The sequence below is a fragment of the Vidua chalybeata genome, chromosome 4 (assembly GCF_026979565.1).
Source record: "Vidua chalybeata isolate OUT-0048 chromosome 4, bVidCha1 merged haplotype, whole genome shotgun sequence".
Classification (NCBI taxonomy): domain Eukaryota; kingdom Metazoa; phylum Chordata; class Aves; order Passeriformes; family Viduidae; genus Vidua; species Vidua chalybeata.
This window is the reverse complement of record NC_071533.1, coordinates 54,506,867-54,519,037: the sequence shown is the minus strand read 5'-3', so window position 1 is coordinate 54,519,037 and position 12,171 is coordinate 54,506,867. Positions and strand designations below refer to the sequence as shown.

The following is a 12,171-nucleotide window of genomic DNA, read 5'->3' as shown; positions in this document are numbered from 1 at the left end:
TCCCTGAGTTCAGCTACCCTGGGCATGAGTCTATCAGCTCTCTGGGACAGCTAAACAAAAACCCAGTGAATACCAGGTGGCAAGCCTGTTGTAGACATTTTTTTCCTAGTCTTTTATCATGCCTACTGTCTGCATTTTTTGTTCTCCTGTCATCAGACCCCTTAAGGTTGGACTTGCTGCTCACACACATCCTAGGTAAGATGCAGTCAAAGAAATGAAGGTCTTAACTGTGGGGTTTGGTAGTGTCTTCTAAACCCATTATTTCAAAGCTTTTCACAAACATTATGAAGGTCAACAAAAGTGTCATTTCACAAATGATGAAACTGAAGGATGCAAATGTTTGAAGATGGGTCGAGGTCAGCACAGCGGGAATGAGTATGAGAATACAGATGTAATTGCCACAGGGCTTGGGTCCTAACCAGAGGATCATAGGGAGATGCTGTAACCCCTTTAGACTGTGATAATAATTTATTTCTATTTGCATATCAGAAAGGTTATTATCATAATACACACTGGGACTACTGCAGTAGTACTGTAGTAGTTAACTGTTGTGTAACAGTCAATTAATATAAAAGGCAACATTCTAGAGATCTGAATGACAGCCTTTGTTGTCACACAGTTTCAGTGACAGTGGCTGAGAATTGGCAATGTCAGACCAAGAAGTTTTCAAAGCTGAATGCCTGAACTGGCAGTAGGTGTACATAACCAGAAGAAGAAACAAGAAGAAATCCTTTTACAGTGGAAGAATGTAATTATTCCTGTGAGATCTTTTTTAAAAATCTCACTGTGAGCACAGTTAAATGAAGTAAATGGCAGCAACATTCAGCATAAAGTCATTCACTGTTTATTAACAACAATTCTAACCAATCTAAAGTCAGATCAATCTAAACAAAAAATTATTTGCAATCAGTCTTTGAAGTGTTCTGGAGCATCTGGTAGACTCTCCCTTCTGAAATATTCGTATCTGATTATGAGGCTAGAATTAGTTGTGAGCTCCCCAAAACAAAATGTATTTTCTGTAATGAGAGATCAATATGCACAGAAACTTACAAGATGACTGCAAGATGAGAAGACTGCAAAGTAGTATGAAATATTTCCTTCTTGAACTCTGATATGTAATCAATATATCAAGGCAAATGTAAAAGAGGTGCAAGGGAGGTGAAATAGTCTCTTTATCATGATTCTCTGTATAAGAAGGAGAGTGTAGGCTCAAGAAATCTCAGTGAGGTGGGGTTAGTGGGCTGGGATTCTGTGAGCCTGGGGACATGATGCTACTCACTGTGAAGTCAGAAGTAAGTAGAAGCACTAGTGCTGGAAGTGGTTTTATTCACATTCAACTGGCCTATGTATGTGCAATAAGGAAGTTGTATCAGGGGTATTTCAACCTAAGAACTCATTTCCAGTGGAGAAAGGAAGCTTTTACCTAGGTATTGTAGAATTGGCTGGGTGGAAACAACTTGGACCTCAAACTGCCCAGTACTGATGCAGGATCAGGTATCTATACACCTTCCTGACAGGTAATTTTTAACTAATCATTATAGACCTCCTGTGAAGGAGATTTTACATTTTTTCAAGGAACTTACTGTAGTCTTTCACATCTTCAACTGAAAGCTGTATTAACATTTTCATCTCAACAGCATGCAAATGCAGAACTGCTTGGGGATCCAAAGTAGTAACTGCCCAGACCTGGCCCCACTAGGTCAACTCTTCCCTGGACCATGCTGCACTGTCCCCTGTATTGTAGACATATGGCCCAGGACAGGCAGAGGGAGAGCTGGATCTGACCTGTTAACCTTCCCCCAGAGGCCAAAGGGAGTGGATATCTGACAGCAGAGCAGATCTCAAACAGCTGCACTTATGGTGCCTGTGAACCCTTTGCAGTGAGCTGCAGAACTGCAGGGGTTTGTGCTGCCAGTGGGAAGGGCAGGATGGGAAGGTGCCTCTCTGCATGTGCCTGGCGTGGTGCCGTAGGCAGATATCTCAACCCTGCACAGGGAAGCAAAACTGGGACCTATCCCTGCTACTGCAGAGGATGCCTGTCCTTCAGGTGAAAGCAAGGTCAATTAGCCAAATTAAGTTTTCCAAAATATTTGAAAGTTCAAAAAAGCTTATTTGATTACAATGAAGTCCATTTGGCTCTGAAATTATCTCAGTGTGCTAGTTTTAAAAACCCAGTGGAAAATTAACCCCACTTAAGATGGTCTCTTTCCCCCGCTCTCTCCCGGTGAGAAGGACACTAAAAGCAGAGATTCTGAGTTGAGATAAGAACAATTCGTTTGAAAAACTGGGCAGTACTTGGGAAGCTGTTTAGTTGGGACAGGAGTCGTGCTGCTGGGAAGTGGTGGCTTTGCTGGCTGCAGCGGTAGTCCTGATGCAGGGGGTTCCCTTCCCCAGGGCAGCAGCAGCAGCAGTCACCCCTCCATGGCTTCAGCAGCAGTTACAGCTTCTTTGTGCTCAAGGGACCAGTCCATCTTTCCCCACCACTGAGGTAAAACTGAGTCCACTTCCCGCTTCCAGCAGCTCAGCATTTTCTGCTGAAACCACGCCATGACATGGGTGGTATGGAATTTAACAGTGCTAGAAAATGCCACCTCTCTTTTTCTCCTGTACCCAGGATACTCAGTTTTCCTCTTCAAATGATCCCAGAATGAGCAAATCTGGAAGGCAGGAGACTGAGAGAATACCATATGTTATGTGAACAAAATTGTGACTCTTTCTTAGACAATATTGATGTTGGCCTATGCATCTTTCTCAGAAAGCAAGAAAGACACAGTTCTTCCTCAGCTTGACCATTTATGAGGAGGCTTATTGTAAAACTGCTAGTGGAGAGAGTCCAGTGAAAGACTATGGATTTAATGTAGGGACTGGAGCATTTATCCTATGAGGAAAAGCTAAGAGAGCTGGGACTGTTCAGCCTGAAGACAAGGCACGTGGGGTTCTCATCGGTGTATAAAAATACATGATGGCAGGGTGCTAAGAGTATGACACCAGGCTCTTTTCAATGCTGCCTACTGGCAGGACTAGAGACAGCTGGCACAAACCCTCTGAATGTCAGGAAATACTGTTTGACTGGCAGAGTCTGCCCTGAGGTTGTGGAGTCTCGACCCTTGGAGGTACTCAAATGCCATCTGGACGTGGTCCTGGACAACTGGCCCAGCCTTGAGCAGATGGGTTGGACCAGATGACCTCTGGAGATTCTTTCCAACCCCAAACATTCTGTGATCATGTGACCTTGACAAATACATAAAGTCTGTATTTTATACAGAAGAATCTGCAACAGAGACGAAGCATGGCAATATCTTTTGTTGTTTGACGTACTGTACCTGTTTGTACCTGTTCATTCAGGACTCTATGTGTTTTAGTAACTGATCGAACAACTGCACTGACTCCTTACAATGAAAATCTGAAATCCCAGTGTCATGCCAGGGTATGAGACTTGGTATCACATCTCAGTTTAAATCAAAATTTAAAAAAAAAAGAAAAACTGCTACGTAAGTAGAAAAGAAGTTTCTTGCATGGCTACTCAGAACTGACTCAGCATCCTACATGTGGGACCACCATCCTCTGGAAAGGGCCTTCTGAACCATTTTGAAATAGGGACTGGCATGAAGTGACATAAAAGCCTTCAGACTTCATTTGAGATAGACTACAAATGAGTATCTCTTTTGTTTTCATTCTGTCATTTTACTGTCTCCTGAAGCATTTTATCAAAATCATATGGTAGCTGTGATTGTGATAGTTCCATGTCTACTTCCTCTCTCTTTAAGTAACTGGTTAGAAAGAGACCTTTAGTAAAGTTACTACCTTTAGCTGCATGGCTTTCTTTGTTATTTCTTTATCATTGAAAAATCTCTTGCCCTGCCTAAATGAAATATTTTCTTAAGGAGAAACTTACTGTGCCAGAATACTATATTACTCCTGACTTTGACCTATTAATACTCATGACACGTAAGCCCACACATACCTTTTTATTGTAAATAATATTTTTCCCTGTTCTCTGTTCTTTTGTTTTCTGTGGAACTAACAATAAATATTTTCTGTCACTGTGCATCAGGGATACTTCATCTAGACAATAACTACATGGAGTCTTGCCTTTGGGAACTCCTTCTTACCTAGAACTGAGAGGAGTGGAAATTAAGGACATGATTTATGCCACTGATGGCTCCTAGTCTTCCTTGTGCGAGCACACTTGTTTTAAAGGACTTGTGTAGAAAGTTTATTGCACTCAAAACCAACAAAGATGGGCTGGAGTGTATTTTTCCAATGCTATTTTAAACATGTGGTTATGGCTCTGAGAGACAGGGTTTCACCAGCCACACCCTTCTCCATTTCCCAGCTTCCTCAAATGGTTCCTCAGTGCTAGGGCAGATTCGCTCCATGTGGAACAATTGTGCAATCTTACATCATTCCTCACTCTTCACCTCTCCATTTTCCTTATCTATCAAGAAAAGTGTTGCTCCAATACACTCAAGACTTAATCAGAGCATTTTTAATGGAAGGTCCTAAAGTAGGTATTGCTATAATCCATTTACAGGTTTCCTACCTATTATGTGACTGACAATTTAATCTCTAACATATCTGAATTTCACATTGAATGCATCACATTTTCAGCAACACATTTATCAATGGCAAAGTTTGTTGAAGGATAAAAAGTTTTGTGGGATTATTTCCTTATGATACTTCATTTCTGAGATAAATAGTCCTTGATGATCCTGTACTTTGATATATTTTTTCATTTCATTTGTATCCACAACATGTTGAAAGAAATAGTAAAAAATTATTCTGATAAAAGACTATCTAGACAAACACAGTGTTTTTGTAATGTTCTCTTGAGAATTAAGCAGAAAATGAGTAAGTTTACCCATGGGGTATTAGCAGAGGTTTGCAGAAAATGTGGAGGGACCTGAAGTTAGGAATAAATTACAAGAATGAATTACAGAGAGCTTGAACTCAGACATTTTCCTAATGGCCATTTTACAGTTTTTATTGCCACTGTACCTGCTCATTAATACATGTGTTTTAATAGACATTCCTGTGCTACAAGGGAATAATTCTGTTTCATGGATGAGAAGTTAAGAAACAGAGATTAAGCAATTTATAAGAAGTCACACAGGAAACATGTGGCTATCCCTACATCTCTTGAATGGCAGTCTGGTGGTGCAACTACAGCAGCAGCTCCCAGCTTGCAAAAAAAAAAAAAAATCAGTATGAGTTATGCTACAGTCCTACATTTTTTATTGTATAAGATCAAGATTATTATTAACTTTTAATATATGATTAATGATACAATGCATAGCCCTTTATCTAGTATCTATGAAGCCTGATTTATCTATGAATCCTGATCCTTAAGTTCTACTAGTTATTACAAAAATTGCTGCTGCTCAGAACACAGGATTTCACAACAAGGTCTATGAACACTGACACATCATTATGGAAAGAAGTGAATGAATGATACTTGTTCTAGTTATGTGATTAACATTATTTCCTTCCTACCATTGTAAAATGCAATCCTGTAGAAAATTGCTTAACTCTAACTTAATTCCAGTCCCCAGCTGTGGTTAACATGTGTTTGTGAACACTCATTGGTGCACAGAGTCCAGATTACCTCTACCCACAATACCTCATATTTCTCTAACACCCTTGAATGTGTTTCAGAAATATGCTGATAGAACAGAAACTTATTGCTTTTAAAAGATAATTTTCAATGGCTTTAGACAGATTGTGTTGCTAAAATCTGTTGAGAAAATACAGTCGCTCATACAGCTTTTTTAGATTTAGCATGTATCTTTGATATTATATGAAAATGCTTCTATAATGACACAGGCTACTTTGGTATTTATGTGGGTCCCCTGACACACCCTTTCTATGGCAGCTGGAAGACCACAAGGTTCAAGCATATTGAGTTCTCTAGGTGGCAGTCCCTCCTAAAGCTCCTTCAAAACATCTTAATTGGGTTTCGGGGTCAGTTTTCTCCTTGTCTTTTTATTTGCATGCCTCAACCCAAGATCAATTAAGTTTTAGGACCTTGCCATCAGTTTCCTCTGCTATGTTTCAGTTGCTCTGTCACTGCCTCAGGAGGGGATGCCTGATGGGGATACTGTGCACCTCAGAAAACCTACACCTGCATTCTAAGTGGAAAAAGCAGAACAGCAAAGACAGAACTGGAAGTTAATTTTTCTTCTTATGTTTTTGCGAAGTTCTTAAATTTTACTGATGGAAGAATCCAGAAACTAGTGACCACTTGACTAAGAAGAAAGAGACTTCAGTCTAGTCCCTGACTAAAATCCTTTGTATGTTGGAGTAATTTGTATTTTTCATTACTTCTGAGGTAAATTGGTTGAGGCTTAATCTGGCACAAAGGGACAGGAGTGGTAAACTGACAGGCCTTGATTTATCCATTTGTTTAATAAAATGCTAAATAGGCATTGCAAGGATACACCAGATCCAGGACTTGCTGATTCTTATTTTCCACTGGGAGAGTCCTTTGGAGCTGCCACCCCAGAATCATTCTGCATCTGATGGAGGAGGAATGAGAAGAGCTAAAATGGATAACTGAAGCAAAGATATCTAGAAATGAGTTTGATACTGTAGACTAAGTATTATTATTTTTTGTCCAACAAAAGAATACATTTTAAATAGTGAGAGTTCTATGAAGTCCTCTGGAAAGTTGATGAAAAAGTTCTAAGGCTAATCATGCATGTTGTGAGAAGGAAATTATGCAGTTTACCAAAACCGCAGGAGACTCTAGCAATTTACTTGTTTCTTGCCTCTACAAGACCAAATAAAACTATAGCATGTTGTCAAGTCCTTGAAATGTGTCTTTTCCACTGAAAATGGATATTAGCCCTAAGTAAAAGCCTAGTGATAAGTCAAGGACTTAAAATATGTCTTCTCAGGTTGGCTGGGTCAAGCAGGTTCTCTGTTTCATCACAGGGGCAGAACACAGTTAAAAAAAGTTTGCTCTCAAAGTACTGCAAGCAAGACTGAATAACACTAGTAAATGAACATATGACATGATAAGGGATACTAAGCTGTATTTACATTTTCCACTCTAAAAAATGGAGGAAAAAAAGGAAGGGTGGTGGCTGGAGAAAGCAATTAGTGTTTATAAAGTTCATCCATGTGATCAAAACATGTAGCTAGTATTTCAGCTGCTGCTATAATAATTGATGACTTTAAGTGGGGCTACATTATATAGCTCATTTCTAAATTACCTAGCTTATTCAAACAAATCTTTCCAAAATCTATCAATTAGATCAGCTCAGCACATCAATCAGCAGCATTCAAAACTGTGCTGACTTCAGGTTTTGTGGTGTCTTCTTTACAGTATTGTTGCCCTTATAAAAATTGCGTCTGTGGTCCTTTCAGATTTCCAAAGTTGGCTGCCTCCAAATTCTTTTACCAGTGGACATTTTGGGTAGTGAGGGATAACTATTTCCAAAACCACATTTAATTTATTTATTACCTCATCCCAGAACTTATTTTACCCTAGGGCACAACCAAAACATATGTAACTAATTATCCTGAGAATGTCCACAGCTCCAGTAAGTATGATTTTATTTTTTTTCATCCTCCTATTTTTCATTCTTCCTGGTGTCTGTAAAATCCTGGACATTTCTGCTGGATAAATTCAGCTTTGACTCCATGTGCAAATTTGTTTATATTCCAGAATAGTCTCATTGTTTCATTGTTTGCTGTTCAAGTAATAATCTAAATCTTGGCCCACAAACATTTAAGTCTCTGTCAAACACTTTGGGGATATCAAAAAAGAAAGTCACAAAATGAAGGCACCAGGGCCCAGATTTATTCAGTTAAATTAATCTAACATCCCCATGGCTGGTGATTCCTCTTGGCTACACACAGCTGAAGATGCAGGGCTAGCCAGAGGTAAACATCAGGCAAGAGAAATACATTGGAATTTAGCCAATACAAATCACATTTTGTGTATCTGATTTTGATTTTTAAAAAATCCCAGACCATAAAAACTCTGAATTCTTATGAGCCTGAAGTTTGTTTAAATGCAGATCTTTTTACTATCTTCCTTCCAAAAGAGGGAAAGAATAAATACAAAATAATTGTTGAACTGCAGTGGAGTCATAGGAAGAATAAATTCAGGCCATTCTGATTAGGACTATGATACAAAGTGTTTAAAAAATAAAAAAACAAACCCAAAAGTCTATAGTAGAGTTTGAAAAAACTTTCAGGCAGATTGCTGCTAAATCTCTCTCAGGTATACAGATTTTATTCATTGCCACAGAACAGACTCTTCCAATTTGCTCATGGGAGTCAGGAGAGTTGCACATTAAAAGTATGCTGGCCCCAGTTCAATGCAGTGTAAAAAACCAAACCTGTTCAGTCTAACTATTAGAAGCAGCTTAATTTTCACAGAGATGAATTCCACCTATGCTAATTCATCTTACCAGGAAGCCTGGTAAATTAGCCCGAAGCAGCCATCACACACTGTCTAAAAATTGACTGTGCATAATATTATAGAGGAGGTACTTTTGGGTATCATTTTCTTGGCTGAAGATGTGGGAGCTCAATGCATTTAATATTCAGGCTCTTGACTGAAGGTAAAATTCCTGCCTCAGTGCAGGCAACAGCAGAACTCCCCTGAGTTCAGTGAGGCAAGATTAGCCTGATTGGGCTAATAAAGGACAGGTACTTCTTCAACACAGGAGCTGTTTGACTGCAGCACTTGGTGTACTCAACAACAGAAAGTGACTCTACAGCTGAAACATGTGGAGTTTCCTGGTAGCCTTGCCATGTTGGGAATTCAGAGTTCCAATTGGAAATGTTTGGTTTTAATCCTGAAAGCAAGGGGATTTAATATCTGCTGCTCTACATTTATAAACTCCCTCATAGGTTTTGGGGTTTTTTAAAATTACTATTACAAGAAATAATGTAGATGCCTGCTTTTTTAAATTAATCAAATGGCAACAGTATGCTCAGTTCCATAGAAGACTTACAAGTCAGTGTGCCCCCTGAAATATTAATCCTCCAGACAAACATAGCAAAAGCAGGTTTAATAGAAGACAGAAAAATAAGAACTGCTCCACATTTCTTAACTGATTTTGATGCTGAACTTTTATTTATTGTGTTTGCTGGACTTTTCAGGGACAATTTTCTTTGGAATGTGAGCCACATTTGAGAGATTTTATAGAGAACTATGTCCTGCGTGGTCTTACTCTGCCTGTGCGTGTGTCATATGTTTATCTTGCTGCCCATTGAAGCTAATGAGCCTATCCACAAGAGTAAACACAAGATGATCAAAATTTCCCCATTCAGACCCTAACTAACATCTCAAGATGTGTGACCAAATGTCGGACATTCCACTCAGAAGTCCAGATGAGCTCATCTCAGATAACTCACTGTGTTTCCATCTGGTTCAAATTTGAAGAAAACTATTTAGTTGGAAGAAGAAAAATACATTTTGTATCATTTTAATGCTGAACAGATTTAGTGACATACTTGCTTATTTAATCTACGGCTTTGGAGAGTCTAATGAACTGAGTAAGATACATATCTTGGCTCCAGTTCTGTTCTAGGATACACCAGAAAAGCCCCAGTTGACTTAAATGGAATAGCATCTTTGTTAACGAGGGCAAAATATATTCCAGTGAAAAAAAAGCCTACAAGTATGGTATGAATATAAATATTTCAAACTATTGCAAATTACTTAACAGTTCATCTGCATTTATGTCTTTATTTATATTGTGTGGTTTTTTAGAGGAACAATACTGTTTAGTCAATAAAATAGTTTATATTTTTTATCTGAGAAATTTAAGCATGTAAATCCCACTCCCAATAGGTGAAGAAATAATAGGCATGTAGATTGTCTGAATTCTGATGGAAGAGTGAAATCCAGTGTTGTGCTGCACATCCCATTCTGTGGTGTGTGTGCCAGAGGTTACCTCTGATATAATACAGCCCAGCCTGGGGTATGCCACACATCTATTGAGAGTTCAGGGCCATCTGCTCCATTTCAGGAAGGTGGGTGTTCTCAGGATGGTCCAAATATGCTTCCTTTTTGTTGTAGTGAAAACACAGAGAGGCAATTGTTATAAAAACAGATCTCCCAAAGCCAAAAGTTATAGCAAAATTCATAGCTCCTGGTGACCTTATCTGGAGAAACTCCCAGGTAGCAGCAAATACTGTAATTCTGCTTAAAATGACATCATCATTGCAATAAAAGATATTGTTCTGTCCATCTCCAGCAGCTTACTCATTCCCAGTTCTGATCCATCCATTTTTCCTATTGCATGTGATGAAAAAGATCAAGGGAGAAGAAGAGCTAAAGCTGTTCTGTTCTTTGTGTGGGAAGGGGCCATACAGAAAAGAGAAGGTGGGAAAGAGAAGGATACAGTGCATCAAGTGTGAGATCCATGTTTTAAGTGGCAGTTCCATTTTATGCTGATTAAAGCATGTCACAGTATACTTGAGGGTACATTTTCTGCTCTCAGAAGTGGACAGGCCATATTGCCAGTTCAACAACAATAAGATCTCATTTTGCTGTCTCTGCCCCAAGTGTTACCTACAGCTCAGTTGTTCACATTTTTTTTTCCATGCTAAATTATGCATATGAAACCCAAGTATTCTGCAGGTATTACTGCAGAAAAATAAATAAAAAAAGTATTCAGAAAAAAAAAAAAGTGAGTCTAAATTTTGTTTATGAGTTGGGCTTGTTGTAGAGTTCAGTTTTCTTAAATGTTATGCTGACAATTAATTTTTCTACATTTGTGTCATCAAAGTTGTGGCATAAAAGCCTTGATTCTTAAGCACCAAGCTTAGAGTGCTGTTTGCAGTGCAACTGATGAGAGAAAAGTTTAGAGGGCTGCTTCTTTTCTCAAAAGATTATACAGTAATGAATTGTAGGGAGAATGTTTTTTGGGCACTCAACTATAAAACATTAAGAATCTTTTGACAGTTCTTTTTTTGTCCAAAAATGTCATTTTGTTGCAGCAGTCAAACATTGAAATGTCAGTTCACCAAAATTTGGCAAAATAGCTTCTCCAGATGATATATAGAGAGAAGGAGAGACAAGCTAAGAGAAAGGCCTTGGCTTCCTCCCAGCCATGGAAAACCAAGTTTCCAACCCCAGTCTGGTTAGTGAAAGCTCTCCAGAGGAGTCTCGTCCTTTCCTGGGGAGTGCAGCCACAGTGAACCTTCTCTGGGGCTTTGTCACAGAGTAGTGCTTTGTTTTCAGTGGAAAGGTCGCGGATTGCATTCGCATGAACACAGAAACAAATTTTGAAACTAGAAGCAGTTTAATGAAACACAATTCCAGTTTTCCAGTCAGCCTTCCTTGCTTCGTTTTGTCACCAGCAGAACTCAATGAAAAAGTAAGTAAAATGAAGTGTTCACTAAAAGGAAACAGACTCAAGGGAACATATTTGAAACAGGCATTAATGCCAAATTTCCATTGCCATAAAATGCCACTTAGTGGCTGAGAAGTTCTGTCCGCTTCATCATGGACAATCTGAGGGTGAGAAATTTTCTTATGAAGATGCCAGAGCATTTAACTGCCTTTTAAATATCATATTGAGGCAGAAGCATGCATTCTGCTATGTGCACTGGTTGCAGCAATAACAGGCAGTCAAATAAGAAGGCAGCAGCAGAGGAGGGACATTTGCTCTGAGTTCTTTTCAGTGAAGCACTTGGACATAGAGATTCACAGGTGTTAACATGATCTTCTCTTTTATGATGTGATGACAAACAGTACCACTAATAATCACTTGGACATTTTTGGACACCTGGGCAAAGAAGGAAATGGAGTTAACCCTCCTTTTTTTTTTCCCTTGCATTTAGCTGCAGCAAGCTCTTGTGAACATTCCTTTACTCCCTTTTCCTGAATTTTTCTGGTGTTAACTGTCTCTTTGGTAGAACAGAAAAGAGATAATTTTTTGACTCTTACTTAAAACTGACTCCTAGTTTCTTGAAGACAAGACGAGACAAAAAAAAAAATCCAATGAAGAGAGGGAGAATAGGACAGCAAAACAGCAACAGAGTGTTTTTTCTTATCCTACTTCCTCCAAGCTTGCTGCTAGACAAAGAAAAAAATGTATCAGAAAGCTTTATCAGCCACTCTGAGACCTGGCAAATTTACACTACTGTTGAGCTGCCAAAGGCAGCTCTTGGTTATCTTGCTGGTTGCAGGATTTCAGCAGTGTT

At 39.0% G+C, this 12,171-nt stretch overlaps 1 protein-coding gene and 1 long non-coding RNA gene across 4 annotated transcripts in view; one reads left to right on the top strand and one right to left on the bottom strand.

Annotated features, from left to right (window-relative positions):
• The window catches only part of RBPJ (recombination signal binding protein for immunoglobulin kappa J region), a 140,467-nt gene that overhangs the window by 33,244 nt on the left and 95,052 nt on the right, over nucleotides 1–12,171 (top strand). The window lies entirely within an intron of this gene.
• LOC128786699 (uncharacterized) overlaps nucleotides 1–12,171 on the bottom strand; it is a 39,287-nt gene that overhangs the window by 11,465 nt on the left and 15,651 nt on the right. Inside the window, exons 3-4 of one of the 3 annotated variants that reach the window (XR_008430447.1) lie at nucleotides 9,915–10,026; nucleotides 6,464–6,515 (exon numbers count right to left, since the gene is read on the bottom strand). The exons of 1 other annotated variant lie outside the window; for it this stretch is intronic. This is a non-coding gene — a long non-coding RNA (uncharacterized LOC128786699). Of the gene's footprint in view, nucleotides 1–6,463; nucleotides 6,516–9,727; nucleotides 10,027–12,171 lie in introns of those variants that run through there. One more of the 3 variants, XR_008430446.1, reaches the window with a different exon arrangement.